Source organism: Rhinolophus sinicus, chromosome 1, assembly GCF_057876585.1.
Source record: "Rhinolophus sinicus isolate RSI-liver-muscle chromosome 1, RSI-T2T, whole genome shotgun sequence".
NCBI classification, from domain to species: domain Eukaryota; kingdom Metazoa; phylum Chordata; class Mammalia; order Chiroptera; family Rhinolophidae; genus Rhinolophus; species Rhinolophus sinicus.
The window spans coordinates 172,532,682-172,550,676 of record NC_142501.1 but is presented as its reverse complement, the minus strand read 5'-3'; positions in this window follow the sequence as shown (position 1 = coordinate 172,550,676).

Here is a 17,995-nt window from a genome sequence, read left to right as displayed (position 1 = left end):
AGGGGGAAAGGATATATTTTTAGAAATATATCATAGTAACATTCATCAAAGAAAAGCTAAAGTGGCCATCTTAATATCAGACAAAGAACATTTCAGAGCAAATCACTTTTGAGAAAATGTCTGGTCAAAATTATTCTGTGCTTGCCTCCATTCATAATCATATCAAAATCACATCTAAACTATAGAGCAGTGGTCATTGAGCACCTGAGGACTAGCTCAACAGAATCCTTATAACTAAAGATATAAAGAAGTCATATTGAGACTAATAGGAGGTGCAGAGACACAGAATGGACAGGTCCCATACCCACAGTGTGGCATTTAATAATAAGGAGGGATATCTCAGCCCTGAAGGTCACCCCTGAGGAGTGAGGAGTCACATCCTGATGCCAGGCTATCCAGTCTACAGGGCACCTGTGCCAGGCAGAAGGGTCCCCATAATATCTGACTGAAAACCAGAGGGGATGAAATCGGAGAAAGACATAAGGTTGCAGGAGACTGAGACACACTGGTTTTAAAGGACCAGTGCATATACTCACTCTAAGCTCCAGTGCAGGGGCAGCAGCTCAAACAGTGCCAGGGGTATATGTGGAGGAAATGAACTGACTAATTTCAGGGCAAGGGCTGAAGGGGTGGGGCTCAGGGTAACTCTCTCCAAGTTGGAAATGCCAACAAGTGCCATTGTTCCTTTATAAGCTCTTCTCGAACACAGCCAGTCTAGTGCAGGGAGGTCCTAAATCTGCACTCTCCTTTAACCTGACGAGCACTGTTCAACCCACCCTGGTGATTCTCTGGAAACCTGCCCTTCCCAATTTGCTCACCCACCCTAGCCTCTTCCAGTGGTTCTACCACACAAGAGACTGCCCTCAACCCATGTTGTGGACTTTTACAAAATTTCTCAAAGGTCCACAAACCCCAAATAAATAGTGGATTGCCTTGATGTGCTCTGCTAAGTGACTCCAAACCAACACAAGCAGCAACTAGTCTAAACTTGCATTGCAACTCTCATCAAGTGACCACAAGACTTGCATAATTAGCAGTCAATTTTCAGCTGGAACATAACTCCAACTAAGCAGCCATAAGCCAATCACATGTGGTAGCTGATCTTAGTTCCCATCACAGTGCCCACCAAAGGGTCCCAAGCCCATTACAAGTGGAAACTGGCCTTGGTTCACAGTATAGCCTCATCCAAGTGCTTCCAAGCCCAGCACAAGCAGCCACTAAATGCAAATCACTTTGTAGCTCCTACCAAGTTGCCCCAAGCCCTGCACAAGCGAGGGCTGACCCTGGCCTGCACCAGTGTTTCCCCTAAGAGGCTCCAGACCCAGAAAACCTGAAGGCCAGCTTCTGACCACACCACAGCACCATCCAACCAGGAATACAAATGACAATTCCAAAGGGCAGACTTGGCTGGCTCCAGAGCCCTGCTAAAGTGACTCCCGCTCCAGGGAGTCATCCCCTAAACAACAGCTCATCAGATATAGTGATGACCAGCCCTCACAACCAGTCAGCTTGAGGGTCAACTCTACCCACTGAAGTGCCAACAACAATCAAGGCCCAGCTACAACAGGAGGGTACATGAGGGACATCCTGGAACACCCAGTTTAGATGATAAGAAAGACTGCACCACTGGGCCCAAAGGACAACTTCTACATGAGGTTACTCTATGAAGACCAGGAGATAAGGCAGATTTACCTAATGCACAGAAAAAAAAAAAAAAACAAACAAACAAAAAAAATCATCTAATAGGAGGTTGATATCCAAAATATATAAGAAACTTATACAACTCAATATTACCAAACAAACAAATAACCTGATTAAAAATTAGGTTAAGGAGTTGAGTAGGCATTTCCCTCCAAAAAAGATATAATTGCCCACGGGTATAAGAAAAGATGCTCAGTATCAATAATCAACAGAAAAATGCAGCTAAAATCACAGTGAGATACCACCTCACATCTGTTAGGATGGCCATTATCAAAAACAAAACAAAACAATCTCCCAAAACCAGGAAATAACACGTGTTGGTGAGGATGTGAAGAAATTAGAAACTTTGTGAACCATTAATGGGAATGTATAATTGTGCATTTGTTATGAAATTGTATGTAGGTTCAACAAAAACAATTAAAAATAGAACTACCATATGACCCACCAATCCAACTTCTGAATATTTTTCCAAAAGAATGGAAATCAGAATATGGAAAAGATATTTGCACTCTCATGTTCATTGCAGCTTTATTTAATAATCTAGAATGGAAACAACCTAAATATCCATCCACAGATGAATGGATAAAAGAAATGTGTTATATATATACAATAGAATATTGTTCAACATTAAAAAAGGAAATCCTACCATATGTGACAATATGGATGAACTTTGAGGACATTTTGCTAAATGAAGAAAGGCCGTCATAGAGGACAATTACTATATGATTCCACTTTTATGAGGTATCTGAAATAGTAGAACTTAGAAGCAAAAAGTAGAAAGTTGGTTTTCAGGGGATGAGGGAGAGGTACATCAGGAATTGCTGTTCAGTTGGTATAGAGCTTTAGTCATACGAGATGAAAAAGTTCTACAGATCTGTTTTCTGTGCATATAGTTAACAATACTGTACACTTAAACATTTTATAGGAGGTAGATTTCTCATTAGCTGTTTTTTACCACAGAAAAAGAGGACACAATAATACAGAAAACTATGCAACAGATAAGTCAGTCACAAAATAATGCAAAATGCATGATTCATTGATTAGAAGTTAAAACAGGAAAATCTACTATATGGAGAAAAAAGTCAGAACAGTATTTTTCTTTAAGGGGTTGTGACTGGGAGAGAGAATAATGGAAATTTCTGGAGTGTTAGTAATGTCCACTATCTTCATCTAAGTCGTCGTTAGATGGATGTGTTCACTTTGTAAGTTGACTGAGCTTTGCAATATGATTTGTCTAGTTGTCTGTAGTATGTCATACTCCCATAAAAATAAAATAAAATAATATAAGGATGAAGGGTCAGAACATATTATGAACAACAATAACAACAAAATCAGTTTTATACTAAGCTACAAATAAATAGGGTGCTCTGTTCATGATGAGGGCAAGGACTTGTGTCAAATATGCAGGTCATAATAATTTCAATTAGAGAGACTAGCAAGTGCCAAAGCTCTGAGGTAGGGTTTTGGATGGATGACAGTACCATAACTGTGGCAGAAATGTAATGAGGAAAGGGAAAATGCTCAAATATGAGTTGGAGAAAAAAGTAAGCCAGAGATTTATGTAGGGTCAGGTAGGCGAGAACAAAACTTTGTATTTTTATTTAAGCTTGATGGAAAGCTAATGAAGCGGTGTAAGCAGAGTGAGAAGGTGTGAGTTACATTACAAAAAAAAAAAAATTCTCCTGTATGAGAAGTGAATATAAGTAGGGAAGAGGGTATAACTGGACTAAAGAGATTATTTAGGAGATCAGGAGGCTTGGATTTAAGTTTTATCTGTCAGTGGTGATTCCATCAAGTCTATTTAATCAGGAAACCACTTCAGATAGATTTTCTATGACATATTTAGTAAGAACAATGCATATATTTTAAATTACATACACACACATATCTGTGCATATACACACAAACATACATAAATAGGCATATTTGACTCGAAATCAATTAACTAACTTCTAAGTATTCTGTCAAACAATTATTTGAACTATTTGGAACATATAAAATGAATGGATTTACTCATTTTGGAACATATAAAATTAACAAATGCACTATTCATCCAAAATTTAAATTTGTTTTAAAGAAAAACAAATGTAAATGTGACTTTTACATTTACACAATTATAAAACAAAATATTTGGATCTCAGAACCTTACTAGTAAGAATTTTGCTAGCAATTGGTGTTTCTTGGGACTCATACAGGTTATCTGCAATTAGGTATTTCAAATAGTTCTAGGTTTATTGAGCATAACTCATTAAAACACCAAGTATAAGAATAGGTGACATACACCAACACAATTTGAACTGCCCAGCAGTGAATTCATTATTAAACACGTTTATGAAATGTCTAACAGGAAATAATTCTCATTTGCTGCATACAAAAATAAAATACCCCTTAAAATGTTACTTGTGTCTTCTTTGAAGTAGAGTGGGTGGAGCTGATCAGATTGTAAAACTGAGAAATGAGTAGGAGGTTAAGAGTAAAGTGAGAGGACTGTAAAGTTTCTTTTATTTATCGCCTACCTAGCAACCACATGCACTGTTCTTCAGAGTATGATGGGCTTGATGTCAGACAATCTGGGCTTGAGCCCTTTCTGTTGCATCTGGCAAGCTAATTAACCTTATGAAACTATCTCAGTTTATTGATTGTGAATGTGGAGAATAATAACTAGTTCTCAGGATTCTTAAGATAATTAAGTAAATAATGTACTTAAATATAATAAACTGGCATCATGCATTCTGGAGACTTGTTGCAGACATGTCAGCTCACACAGTGCTAACCAAAACAAATGAGAATAACATGCCAACATTAAGTAGGAGGGCTGATGTAAAAATTCTGATGATATGTATTTCTAAAAAATCATGAAATCTGATAATACCAGGCATGCAGTCCTGTGTGAATCTAAGAAAGTAGCTATCCATTAGAAGAGCAATTAACTTTCTACATTACCAAAGTCGACACCTGGGTTACTATTTTATTAGTACGGCCATTCACCTTTAAGAAAAGCATTAACACTTGTAAACAACTAGTTAGCAGAACTTTTCTTGTTTTTTTTTAATTTAAGATACTGATATGGGTTTAAGATACTGCATATGGGTTTATTTACTTTCTCCCTCCCAAAGCTCATTTTAGTTAATAGTAAAAAAAAAAAAAAAAAAAAAAAAAAAGAGTTTTAAAAATAAATGAAACCTGAAAAATTTGAAGGGATAGAGAACATTAAGGACGCAGCAGAATACAAATTTAAAAAAAAAAAAAAAAAATTATGAATAAGTGAAGTAGAGAAGGGAAATGGGAACTGTTAAAGAAAAGAAGAGGACAAGGGAAGATAAAAGTATACAGGAAGGGGTTGCAGTCAAGAACGACCAGATATTGTAGAATCCTAGAGGCGTGGGTGTTAAAAGTGACAGAGAAGATATGTGGCATGAAATCTGATAATGAAAACAGAGCGTTATTTACAGATCTTTATTTGCAAGAGTATCTACCCCCATCACATGTACAGAATACCCAGAAGTAATTTTACATATCACTCAAAATTAGGGAGACTTTTCTCAATATTAAGTAAACGAAATTTCTAGAAGACACCTAAGGAAGATACTATGAGTGTTAAAACCAAAATACAGACTTTGTCATGCTGGCATTTCTGTAGGTGGTTTATGTCAGGTCGCACCCATGTTAGCGGAGCTCTTACTTAATTTTCTGCTTTTCTTTTTTCTGTTTTTGTTTTGTTTTTTCTTTTATTTTTCCCCCTTTTTGGGGGTGCTGGGTGTGTATTTCTTAAACGAACATCCAGGAAACACTTAATAATACTGTGTTTCCCCAAAAATAAGACCAGGTCTCATATTAACTTTTGCTCCAAACGATACATTAGGGCTTATGTTTAGGGGATGTCATCCTGAAAAATGCTAGGGCTTATTTTCTGGTTAGGTCTTATTTTCGGGGAAACACGGTAGTAGTAAACCGCTATTGAAGTTAAAAGGACGTTCAGGTGTTTGCCAATTCCTGTGAACTAAAGATTATGCTTTAACAGACATGTGGGGAAAGAGGTAAGTCCTGGGGGAACCCTGATTGAATATGGTAGTTGGAATTGTGATGCCAGGCAGCAAACTAGAATTGCCAAAGTTTACTAGGGTGAACTAAGACAAATCAAACTGCCAGCAAACTGAGATGACAAAAAGAAACGTACCTGTCTCAGATGACAAACAAATTATATGTCTCAGATTCTATTTCAAAACTTACCTAGTCTTTTATCTTTCATGAAGATAAAGAGACTTTCCTAAAATTTTATAAACATTGTTTTGAATTTACATTGGTAAGAGCTTCACATTTTTACTAATAGCATGACCTCAAATTTAAAAACTAAGTTAAAGTGGTCCTTGGTTGGAAGAATTATTCTGACAAATAAACAAATTCAACTGAATCAAAAGTCAACTCACAGAAACGAAACATTGATGAATAATATATGCAAACATGCTCAACTTCTCTAATATTCAAGGAGATGTAAATTAAAGTCACACAATATTTCATATCCCTTAGATTAGCAAATAATTGAAAGTATGAAAGGATGGACACTTTTATACACGCTGGAGACAGAGAAGGAATGTGCCTTGATGCAATCCCTTTGAAGGGCAATATCTAAATTCAGAATGAGCATGACCCGTGTTTCAGAATTTCTATACCTTAGTCCTAAATACTTGAGAAATTCTTCTTCATAACACACAGGGGCATATACCAAAATGTCCATGTTCTTAACAACATTATTTTAAAAGAGGAAAACGAGGTGTTGTAATTAACACAAAAATAAAATACCTAAATGGTCATTTGCCAAACGAATCAGTACCATTAGTAACGGATATGAATGAATGAGATTTACCTATATCTGTATGCATGATTCTTGAAAATATAATACTGAGTGGTAAAAGCAAGAATTTAAATATGTGATACGGTTTACAAAAATGTAAAACATTCAAAAAGATCATTTTTTTTCATGATATAAAACTGTAGTAAGATAAGAATATAAACAACAAATTCAGAATGTGTTTTACATTTGAAATTAGAGGATGGAGAGAAGGAATATGATTGTACTACAGATTGATTGATTGTTTCATTTGTTAGACCGAATATGGTACATATTTGTTACTTATCATTTAGTCCTTTTGAATAATGTCAGAAATATTTTATCACATGAATCTTTAAGTAATAAAAAAAGGAAAAATGTGACCCTGTAGGAAACAAAAGTAGTTCATTAAAAAGGGAAGAACTAAATAAAAACATACTTGTAATTAGATTTCTGTAAGTGTTTTCAAGAAGCTGTAATATATTAAATATGAATAGGAAAGAGTACTATATCTTTCATAAATAAATAACTTTGCAAATTAAAAAGTATAATTGCAGAAATTATTGAGTAAACAATAACATTATTAGAATATTAGAAATGACAGAGTTTAGAACAACAATAAAAAAAAACGAGATGAAAAACAACATCGAAAACTAAAAATCATAGAGGGTCTTTTCAGCAGTCTCACCATCCACCTGTTAGAACTCCAAAACAGAAATAATGCAGAAATAGAAAAAGGTAATCAAATTGATACAAGGAAATTTCTCATTGCTGTATGATTTTGAAATTCTATCAGTCCCACAAACATGAATGAACAAAACATACCACTGTAAAATTTTAGAACAAAGAGGATAATGCAAATACCCTACAAACTGCTTGCAGAGGTGAGTGGTGTTGTGGACCAAGGTCATTCACAAAAGTCTGCAGTTAGACTAGAAAGATAATTCTCATTAGCAATAGAAGATGTGAAAGACAATAGGATATTATTCAGTCATAAGAAAAGGAAACCCTTTCGTTTGTGACAACATGGATGATGTTGGAGGGCACAATGTTAAAAGTAATAAGCCAGATATAGAAAGACAAAAACTGAAATACTGTATAGTATCACTTATATGTGGAATCTAAAAAAAAGGTGAATTCATAGACATGGTGTAGAATGGTGGTTATGGTGGTGGTCAGGGGCTTGGGCTGGGGTGATGGTGAAATGAAGAGATGTTGGTAAAAGGGTGCAAACTTTCAGTTACAAGATGAATAAGTTTTGAGGATCCAATGTACAGCCTGGTGACTATAGATAATAATCTGTATTGTATCTTTGAAAATTTCCAAGAGTATATCTTAAATGTTCTCACTACGTAAACACACACACACACACACACACACACACACACACAAGATAACTGAGGTGATGATTGTGTTAATTTTATTGTGATAAATATTTCACAATGTATATTATAAAATGATTTCATTGCTCACTCTAATGTATACAATTTTATTTGTTAATTTCATCTCAATAAAGCTGGGAGGTAAATAAACACAATGAAGCAAGATATTCAATGTGGTAAGGAAAAATTGAAAGGGAAATTCCGTTTCAAAATTATCAATCAAGTATTAAAGTATAAGAAAGATATTTCAGACTAGCAAAGACTCAGAAAATTAAGTTATCTGAGGATCTAGCTAATAAAAATATGAGAGTAAATAACAAAGAAGAAAAAATATGAGATCCAGGAAAGTGTCCATTGAACCTGAGAAATACAGTGTGGTTTTCTTCTCATTTCCGAATGACAACTATATAGCAACCTTCAATTATAACCAATCCATATAGTTGCAGGAACAAAGGACTCCACAAATTAGGTGGAGAAATTAACATACTAAACAGAATAAGTAAATACTCATAAAAAATCTTGAGGACATGGTAAAGGGATTCACTTAAAAAAATAGGTTAGCATAGAAATAAGCATATTAGGCTTTTAATATAATGCATCCAAATGAAAGAATTTATTGTTTAAAATTAATAATGCAAATTAAAATAATACGACCTAAAACATGTATACTGTCGACGAAAAACATCCAGGCTAAGAGAAAGCTTGTAAGAGTTTATTTGAGCCAAACTGATGACAATTGCCAGGAAGCAAAATTTCAACAGATTGAGAAAATGCTCTGCAAAATGGTGCTTTGCAGTTTATTGTATACATAGAATCAAAGGAGGAGGATTACATGGAATCCATTGGTGGTAGATTAAGGGGGTAGGAGAAAGCAAAGCAGGGGAATATCTCTGGGATTGGATAAAAGTAAATTGGAGAGACAGGTACTTCTTTCCCATAGGTGTGTGCAGGATAGTTAATAGTTCACATAGAGATGTTAATCAAGGGACAAGAATAATAATGAGGGATTCTGTAGTTTCCTGCTCTGGTCTTGAAAAAGGGATTACTGACATTCCAAGGATGTCATTTTAGGTGCAAAAAGACATTAGACAGGCTCACTTAAGGTGAAGATTGACTTTATGAAGGAAGCTTCAGGCTAACCATGTGACTTCCCTCCATAGCCCACTTTAGTTATGAATGTTTTTATGTTCACACCATTTTATGTGGTTATTTTCAGTCTCCTGACCTTGTCAGGATTAACCTGTGGCCCCTTTTCTGTCCTCAATACTTACAGAGAGACCCCTTTCACAAAACCCATGAAGTCTTGAAAAGATACTTTAATTATATATACTCATATCTATTTCTTAATTATATCTTGGGTTAGGTCTATATGTTTTGACTTTTTTATATTGTACTACTTGAATTCCAAAAGTTTCATTTATTTTTACATGCTCTTAAAAGATTGCTTCAATCCACATCTTATGCTTGTCTGTCCTTCCCATTTTATTGATGGAGAAACTGACCTTAAAATGGTTCCCTGACACGTGGAACTGAGCTAAAATGGTGGCCTGAGCGGAGAGAGAAGTCCCCAGCCTAAGCCCCAGCCCACTTCCGTATAACCCCTCCAAGCCACACCTTAAGCCAATCACCAGATAACACCTACCCCTTCCCCGACTCAAGGAAATCCCCAACCCATAAAAACCTGCTCAAAACCTTGCTTAGGACTCAGTCTTTTGGGAAAGATCCCACTGAGCCCTCCAGCATAATAAAGCTGACTCTCCTAACTCTCTGAGTGCCGCTTGGGTTCTTTCCTGTCCTGGTATCCGTAGCATTCTTAATTTCCCTTTTAAATATTTTTTTTCACTATTACTTTTCAAATTTTCCTATCACTGATTTTTATTTTATATTATTTAAATTTATTGCTAAATATCTGTAGTATTTTTTTCATTTTTATTAATATCATGTGAAGAGGAACCATTCAATCCCACTGATTTCACAAAGGTACATATTCTTTAAGAGAAAAAGTGAAAACGAGTATTTATAGAGGAAAATCCCTTTTAAAACATACATTAATGTTTTGGATCAGCTATAAAAATAAGGAAAAAAAACTAACAGAGATATGACTATTATTTAAAAAACAAAAAAGTGACAACAGGCCCAAAATAAATTCACTTATGCTAAGCCCCATGTCACCAAACCAAGACTTAGCTTAATTACAGTTTCAGCTCTCCCAGGAAGGGAGTTTTAAACCAGTTAATCATGAATCACCTGGGCAGCACTAGTCAAGTAATTTTTCTGATAAACCCCTGCCATCCCCTAAAGGAAAGTTACCTTGCAATAAACAACTCACTTTTTGGGGTAATATAACTTCTTTATTCCTCTCCCTTCTGCCTATGAAAGTGTGTGTGTTTGTTTCTTTGTTTCTTTGTTTCTTCCTTCCTTCCTTCCTTCCTTCCTTCCTTCCTTCCTTCCTTCCTTCCTTCCTTCCTTCCTTCCTTCCTTTCTTTCTTTCTTTCTCCTTGAAGCTCCTGTCTATCTGCTAGATTGGATGCTACCTGATTCAAATTGATTTTTGCTCAAATTCTAAAATTTTTTAATATGTCTAAGTTTATCTTTTAACACTACTAAGTCACTGTACATTTCCTTGATCTTGTATTGTTATATTTGTTTGCACTGCTGATGGCAATTCTTAATACCAAAGAATTCTATGTGTACACAGATTTCTTTCTTGATGGCTTTCTTAAAATGAAATAATAGATATGTATGAATTGTTTTCAAAGTGTTTGGTTAGTTGTAAGTACAATAATTCTCTACAAGATTAAGAAATAGATATATATGTACTTCAACTCTATTATTGGACAATTATAATAAGTTGATTTATTGAGAAAGTTGTTGGTTAGTAATCTTTTTAAAGTTATATGCAGTAAATTGTATTTGATCTTGCAGCTATGTTCTGTGTGATATTTTTACTTCTAGTTGAACTGATGTAGGAATATTTCCATGAGAGTACCAGGATCGTGTCTCATGATACCGAAGAATGGAAGCATGGACCAAGGAGAGGCGAGGAGTTGTAAAAGAGGACAGTTTATTAAAAGTGAAGGGTTACAGCTCCCAAGCAGGGAGGGGTTCCCAAATGGGATGCCCAGTGACTGAGGCAAAAGTTCCTACGTTTATACTTGCCCTTGCCTGCTTGGGGAAGGGAGCTGGCACCTTCTAATGGAATTTATCTATAAGGTTTGTCCTGTTTGTAACACCCTAAAGGGGTTAACAAAATGACCCATTCCTATTTATCAGATCTGCTCCATTTGTCAGCCAAAAGGAATTTATGAGATAATGTTTAAACCTCGGGGCTACTTTAGAACCTGGAATGTCAGAATACGGCTGCCTTTTGTTTATTCCACCAGGGACCTTCCTGTCTGCCTAATAACATGCTAATTAACCTGTCTGAATACTTTTGACTAAGGACAAAGAAACATAAATATTGATGCTCCCTCTTAGATTAGCTGAATTTTCTACTAAGCGTCTTTATGTATCAATTTATTTAGATTAGAAAAAGAGAGTTAGTTAAAAAATATACAAGAATATCAGAAGAAAGCAAATTTTCTGTTTATAGGTAGACCTCATGGGAATTCAGGAATAGTAGATAGGCCAGGCCATGCAAATAGAATGCAGAACTCCAGTGTAGTAATGCCACTTATAGACTAGATGATGGGAGGTAATTTAGGATCTAGAGTTGCTGTAGGAACAAGATACCCTATAATATTATCTTGCTAAGGAATCAGCAGTAAGAATTTCTTCATTTCAGTACTACATCATTTGCATGATTTACGTACTCCCTCTAGGCTCTTGTTGCTATTCACCAGTTATTTTTACACATTATTATTAGTAGTAGTAGTAGTAGTAGTGCTAGTAGTATAAGTAGTATTAATTTTGTTCTTTCTCGATATAGTCTTATATCCTTTTCTCCTGTGTCTTTCAGCTTTAGCAGCAGTTAGTAAAAACTGGTTTTGCATATTAATATAACGCTTTCAAGTTCTTCAGTGAAGAATCTTACCCATGTAATTTAGTCAGTTCTTCTCTGTCAGGTAAAACATCCAGGACTAAGTAATTTCATAAAATCCACCAGTGAATATGTGGAGGATATTCCCTTGACACTAGTCCTCTCCCGTGATCCAATTGGCTGATGTAGCCTGATGTAAAACCGGTGGTAAAGAAAGACAAAGACACAGAGAGAAAAATAATAGCAAGTATTCTTTGGAGAACTCAACAATATATTGTAGCTGGTATGGAGATTTCATACTATTCTTCATAAATAATCTGTAAACAAAGTCTAGCATTGTTGATTCTAAAAGTACACAAATTGTCAAAATAACATTAATTTTAATCAGTTAAAAGGAAGTGTTAGAATTTTTTTCACACCTGTTGGAAGTAACAAAAAGAGTGAACTTAGGATAATGTGTAAAACATTTTTGCAAACCTGCATATGACCTCAGGAAGATATCAATACTAACTTGTTGACTAGGAGTAGTTGAAATGCAATGGGTAATACTGGAGATAAAAGCACCCTTTATAATAGAAGCAAAAGAAAAAAATGTTGGAAGATGGGGTTTGCACTTAAATATGAAGGTTAAAATTCTAATTATTGTTTATAAACAGGGAGATGCACAAGTTGGATCTAGTCAATTCTGCATAGTCAAATATACATATTCATTCTTCAATTAACCAGTATCATATAACTATGTTAATTTGAGACATTTCCTTAGTGCTCTTAACTATTGTTACCAAGGTATTTTAAATATAAAAAAACTAAAGGAAAATATCACTAGTAAAATAACCACATTAATAAACCATATTTCTATTTTCCATACTTCATTCCAGTTTTGGACCACATACAAGTACATACATTTTGCATGTTAACAAACATTGAAGAGATAGAGTATTAATTTCTTTTTAATCAAAAGCATTTTTCAAGATGAAGCCAAGAGTTTATAACTATTAATTTTAGTGGCTGTATAATAGTCCATTAAGTTGATGTAACATAATATAATTACTATCCCCCACTGTTTCACATTTAGTTTGTTTAACAGTGCAGTGAAATTCATGTTACACATGTTTTTATACTTCTCTTGCATTATGTCCTCAGGACACAAAACATTCTGGAAATAGAATTTTGGCTTTGCATGTGGGAATACAGAGGAAGAGGAACTGGAGTAATGAATTAAAAAAAAAAAAAAGGAAAATCATCCTCTATTTTAAATGAATCCCATTATCTCACACCATACTTTAATTAAATTTATGAGTTTTTATCTAAATCATAAGTTCAAGATAGAAAACATTTCAGATTAAATATTGCACAAATGATTAAGACAAGTGTCTTAGTTCAAGTCTAAAAATAATTTATCAAGCACTCATCATGAACTAAGCCCTCTTTGAAGTATTGTGGGATTGGTGATAAAATAAGAACATCAAAATATAGGAGACATGGACTTTACCATTAAGAAATCCTTGGAAGAGAAAAAACAAAACAAAACATAAAAACAGACATGTAATAAACAGAGGAACATATATATAATAAAAAGTAAAATAATCCTTTGAGTCTAAGCAAAAGCCTAATGGGTGGTGAACATCATGCTGATTAAGACCAGATCCATCTCCAGCCTCATTTTCTAAATAATTCCAATTTGTTTGTTCACCTCATGTCACTTGTCAGCTTTCTGCTTTCTCTGCTATATCAGGTATTTGACTGTTTGTTATTATTTTATTGTGTCCTTTTTCTTTCTGAGCCCTTAGTTTGTAATAACACATTCATTAGTGACTAAAATCTTGACTCTGCAACATTTGGTACAGTGCCAGAAAGTTAGTTGGTACTCATTAAATATATGTTGATCAACAAATTTATTGATGGAAGGAGAGAAGAGATTTGTTATATGTTGACTGGAATTCTTAGAGAAAGCTTCATGAAGAAGGCAAAACATGTAATAAGACTTGATGAATTGATAGGTTAAACAGAAGGACAAAGATTTCAAGCAGGGGAATGACATTAATAAATTGACAAAGGTGGTACTGAGAATGTGTTTGTTACAGCTGTGTGGAATTTATAGTAATGCATAATTTCATGATGCTAGTGAAAGTTAACAATTTTGGTGAAATTAAGGAACATATATCAGGGTTAGTTCTGATGCCTTAGTCTAAAAGCTGTAAAAAATTTTGGAAGATGTTTTGAGAGATGTTGGAAAAAATTCAGTCTCAGAGGTGGGATATACTTTGTGTTTCCAGGATTTAGGATATGGTCAGGATGCAATGTGCCGTAAACATCAGTGGAGTAAAACAAGTGAAGAAACTTTGATGTTTAACTATTAACTAGATCAAAATAGTTGTTGGAATTACCGATACTGGCAGTGGATAATGCAATAAAAGGAAAATATATCTTGAGACTTAAATAACCTAGAAAGTAGAAAAAGTGAATTGCAGAGTGAATATATTATGTCATTGATTATATAGACATAAAATGGAAATAAATGAAATGCAAAGTTTGATCCTTTTTCAGCCTTTCCATCCCACACCATCCCCAGTGTATTCTGTTTTCAACGTAGCAAAGTGATGCTTCCAAAATGTAATTCAGATCTTAACACAGTTCTACTCAAAATTCTCCAATAACTCTCCTTTCCTCTACGTAAGTAAACACACTTAGGATATGTTGTTCATGGCTTATGAGCTTATATAAGATCTGGACACTCTTACATCTCTGACTTCTCCTCTAACTACTCCATCTCTTACTTTATTCTAGATGCAGTAGCTCCCTTGATGTTCCTCAAAAACTCCCAGTCTTTAAACTGGCTCCCTCTTTTACACAAAATATTCTACCCATAAATATCTGGGAGGCTAATGCCTTTAATGCTCTCCCACCTCATTTGCTCAGTGAACTCTGCCCAGAAATGTATTTGTTACAGTTCTGCAGGCTGGAAGTTAAATCAGGGTGCCAACTTGGTTGGATTTTGGTGAGAGCCCTATTCCAGATTTCATACTTCTTGCCGTGTCCTCACATGGTTAAAAAACAAAACAAAATTAAAACAAACAAACAAAAACAAAAACTATCTGAAGCGCCTTTAAGAAGGGCAAAAATCCCAATTATGTGGGCTTCACTCTCATGACTGAATTACCTCCCAAGGGCCCACATACGTTGGGAGTTAGGATTTCAACATATGAATTTGAGAGGGACACAAACATTCAGTCCAATACATTCTGCTCCTGCCCCCATCCTAAAAGTTCAAAAGATATTAATGAATTCCAGCATCAACTCTAAAAGTCCAAATTCTTATCTAAGTACTGTCTAAGTTAGATATGAATGAGACTCAAGGTACAGTTCATCCAGAGACAAAATTTCTCCCAGCTATGAAACTACTTGCCCACTCCTATTACCTTTATTTTGTTCTCTATTTTTAATAGTAGCGATCAATTTAACATTTATTATAATTTATTTTTTATGTTTATTCTTTATAGTCTATCTCCTATACCCCTACTAGAGTGGAAACAACTGCTGAACAAAGATTTTTGTCTTTTATGTTCACTGATGTATCTCAAGGGCCTAGAATGCTATGTAGCACATTGAAAGCACCTACTAAATGTATATTTATAAATTGAATTAATTAATTAACTTTGACTAACAACAGAAATGATTGTGATATAATAAGTGAGAACCAAACTTAATGATGGCAAAAAATTGAAGATGAGACTAAATACTTAGCAACAATAAAAATAAGATTGCTTATTCACGAGAATTTCTGGTCAAGATGATGAAGTAAGAATATGCTGTGCTTTATCCTCTCACAACCAGATCAGAATTATAACTAAACTACAGAACTACCATTATTGAAAATCATCTGAAGTCTAGCTGAACTGAAGTCCTACAACTAAGGACATATAGAAGAAGCCACCTCAAGATTGGTAGAAAAGGCAGATATGTGGAAAGGGCTGATCCCACAGCTGCGTGAGACAATTAAAAATCAGGAGGGATATCTCAGCTTCAGAGGTCCTCCCAGAAGAGTGAGTGGTCCCAGCCCTACACCTGATCCCCCAATCCAGGGTTCGGTGCTGGGGAGAGAAGTTCCCACAATTTCTGGCTCTGAAAAACAGTGTAGATTGTGTCTGAGTGAGACGACGGTGGCTATAGTCCCAGGCTCTCCTCTTAAATGGCCTGCTCATGGACTTAATCACTGATGGACTCACTTGCTCTGAGTTCCAGCACTGGGGCAACAACAAGAAAAGTGACAGGGACGTATGGGAAGGAACTAAGTTGTCTGGTTTCAGGACAAGGACTGGAGGGGGAGCTTTCTCATGGACAGAGAAGGAGGTGGAAGCCATGGTTCCTTTGTTGAGCCCTCCCCTTTTCCCAGCATGCAGTCACAGGCAGCTGCCACATCTGAGTCTCTATCAACCTGGATAACACCGTTCATTTCCTCTGCCCTGGTGATTCCCTGAGACCCTCACCTAACTTACATGCACCCCAAGACGCTTCCAGTAGCATTTCCATGCAAACAGCCTATCTTGGTTCATGCTGCAGGCTTTCCTAAAATCTCTCAAAGGTTTAAAAAAGCCAAACTGGCAGCATCTTCCCTCAACATGTCCTATACCTCTGGCTGAGCAGTCCTAAGCCAGGCACTAGCGACAGTCAGCCTTGGTTCATGGCTTGGCCTTCTGAGGAACCTCCAAGCCAGCATTGGTGGTGGCTATCTGCATATTGCTTTGTGGTTCATGCCAACTGGCCCCAGGCAGAGCACAGGGAAAGGTTGAACTTGGCCTGCAGTACAGCTCCTGTCTGGCACACTTGGTAGCCAACTTTGAACTGAGCAGGACCACTACTGGCTGCCTCCTAGGAAGACACACTCAAACAGCACTGGACAGGCACCAGAGCCCTGCTCCATAGCATCAGCCCTTGCACAACAGGTCCTCCACTGTAGTCACGAACAGTAATCACAGCCAATTACCCTGAGGGTCTATCCCTCCCACTGACATACAAATAACAACCAGGGCTTCAATACAAGAGAAGGGCAAACAACCCATGCAAGGGACAGACCTGGGTCACCCAGCTAAGGTGACCAGGGAGAATACACCACAGGGTCCCACAGGACACCTACTAAATAAGGCCACTCTACTAAGATCAGAATATATGGCAGCCTTATGTAATACATAGAGAGAAATACAGGAAGCAGCCAAAATTGCGGGCCTAACAAACATGTCCCAAATTAAAGAACAGACCAAATCTCCAGAAAATGATCTAAAGAAAATGAAGTCAAGTAATCTGCCAGATGCATAGTTGTAAACACTGGTTATAAGAATGCTCAATGCTCTCAGGGAGAACTTCAACAAAGAAATAGGAAACATAAAAATGGAGATAGAAAACATGAAAAAGAACAAGTCATAAATTAAAAATACAATAACTGAAATGAAGAATATGTTAGAGGAGATTAACAGTAGATTAGATGAAGCAGAGGATCAAATTAGCAATTTAGAAGTAAGGTAGCAGAAAACACCCAATCAGAACAGAATAAAGGAATCCAAAAAAATTAGAATAGTTTAAGGGGCTTCTGGAACAACATCAAGCATACCAACATTCATGTCATAGGGTTACCAAAAGGAGAAGAAAGGGAACAAAGGATTGAGAACCTACTTGACAAAATAATGGTGGAAAACTTTTCTAACCTGGTAAAAGACATAGATCTCCAAGCCCAGGAATTGTATACGGTCCCAAACAGGATAAACCCAAAAAGACCCACACCCAGACACATCATAATTAAAATGTCAAAGGTTAAAGACAAAGAGAGAATCTCTAAAGCAGCAAGAAAAATGTGAGGGACTGCCCATAAGACTATCAGCTGATTTCTCAACAGAAACTTTGCAGGCCAGAAGGGATTGGCAGGAAATATTCAAAGTAATGAAAACCAAGGACCTACAACCAAGATTATTCTACCCAGCAAAACTATCATTTAGAATTGAAGGACACAAGACACAAGAATTTTCTCCCCACACAAGACAAAAGTAAAGTTCATCACCACCAAATCAGTATTGCAAGGAATCTTTCAGGGATGTCTTTAAGGCAAAAACAACA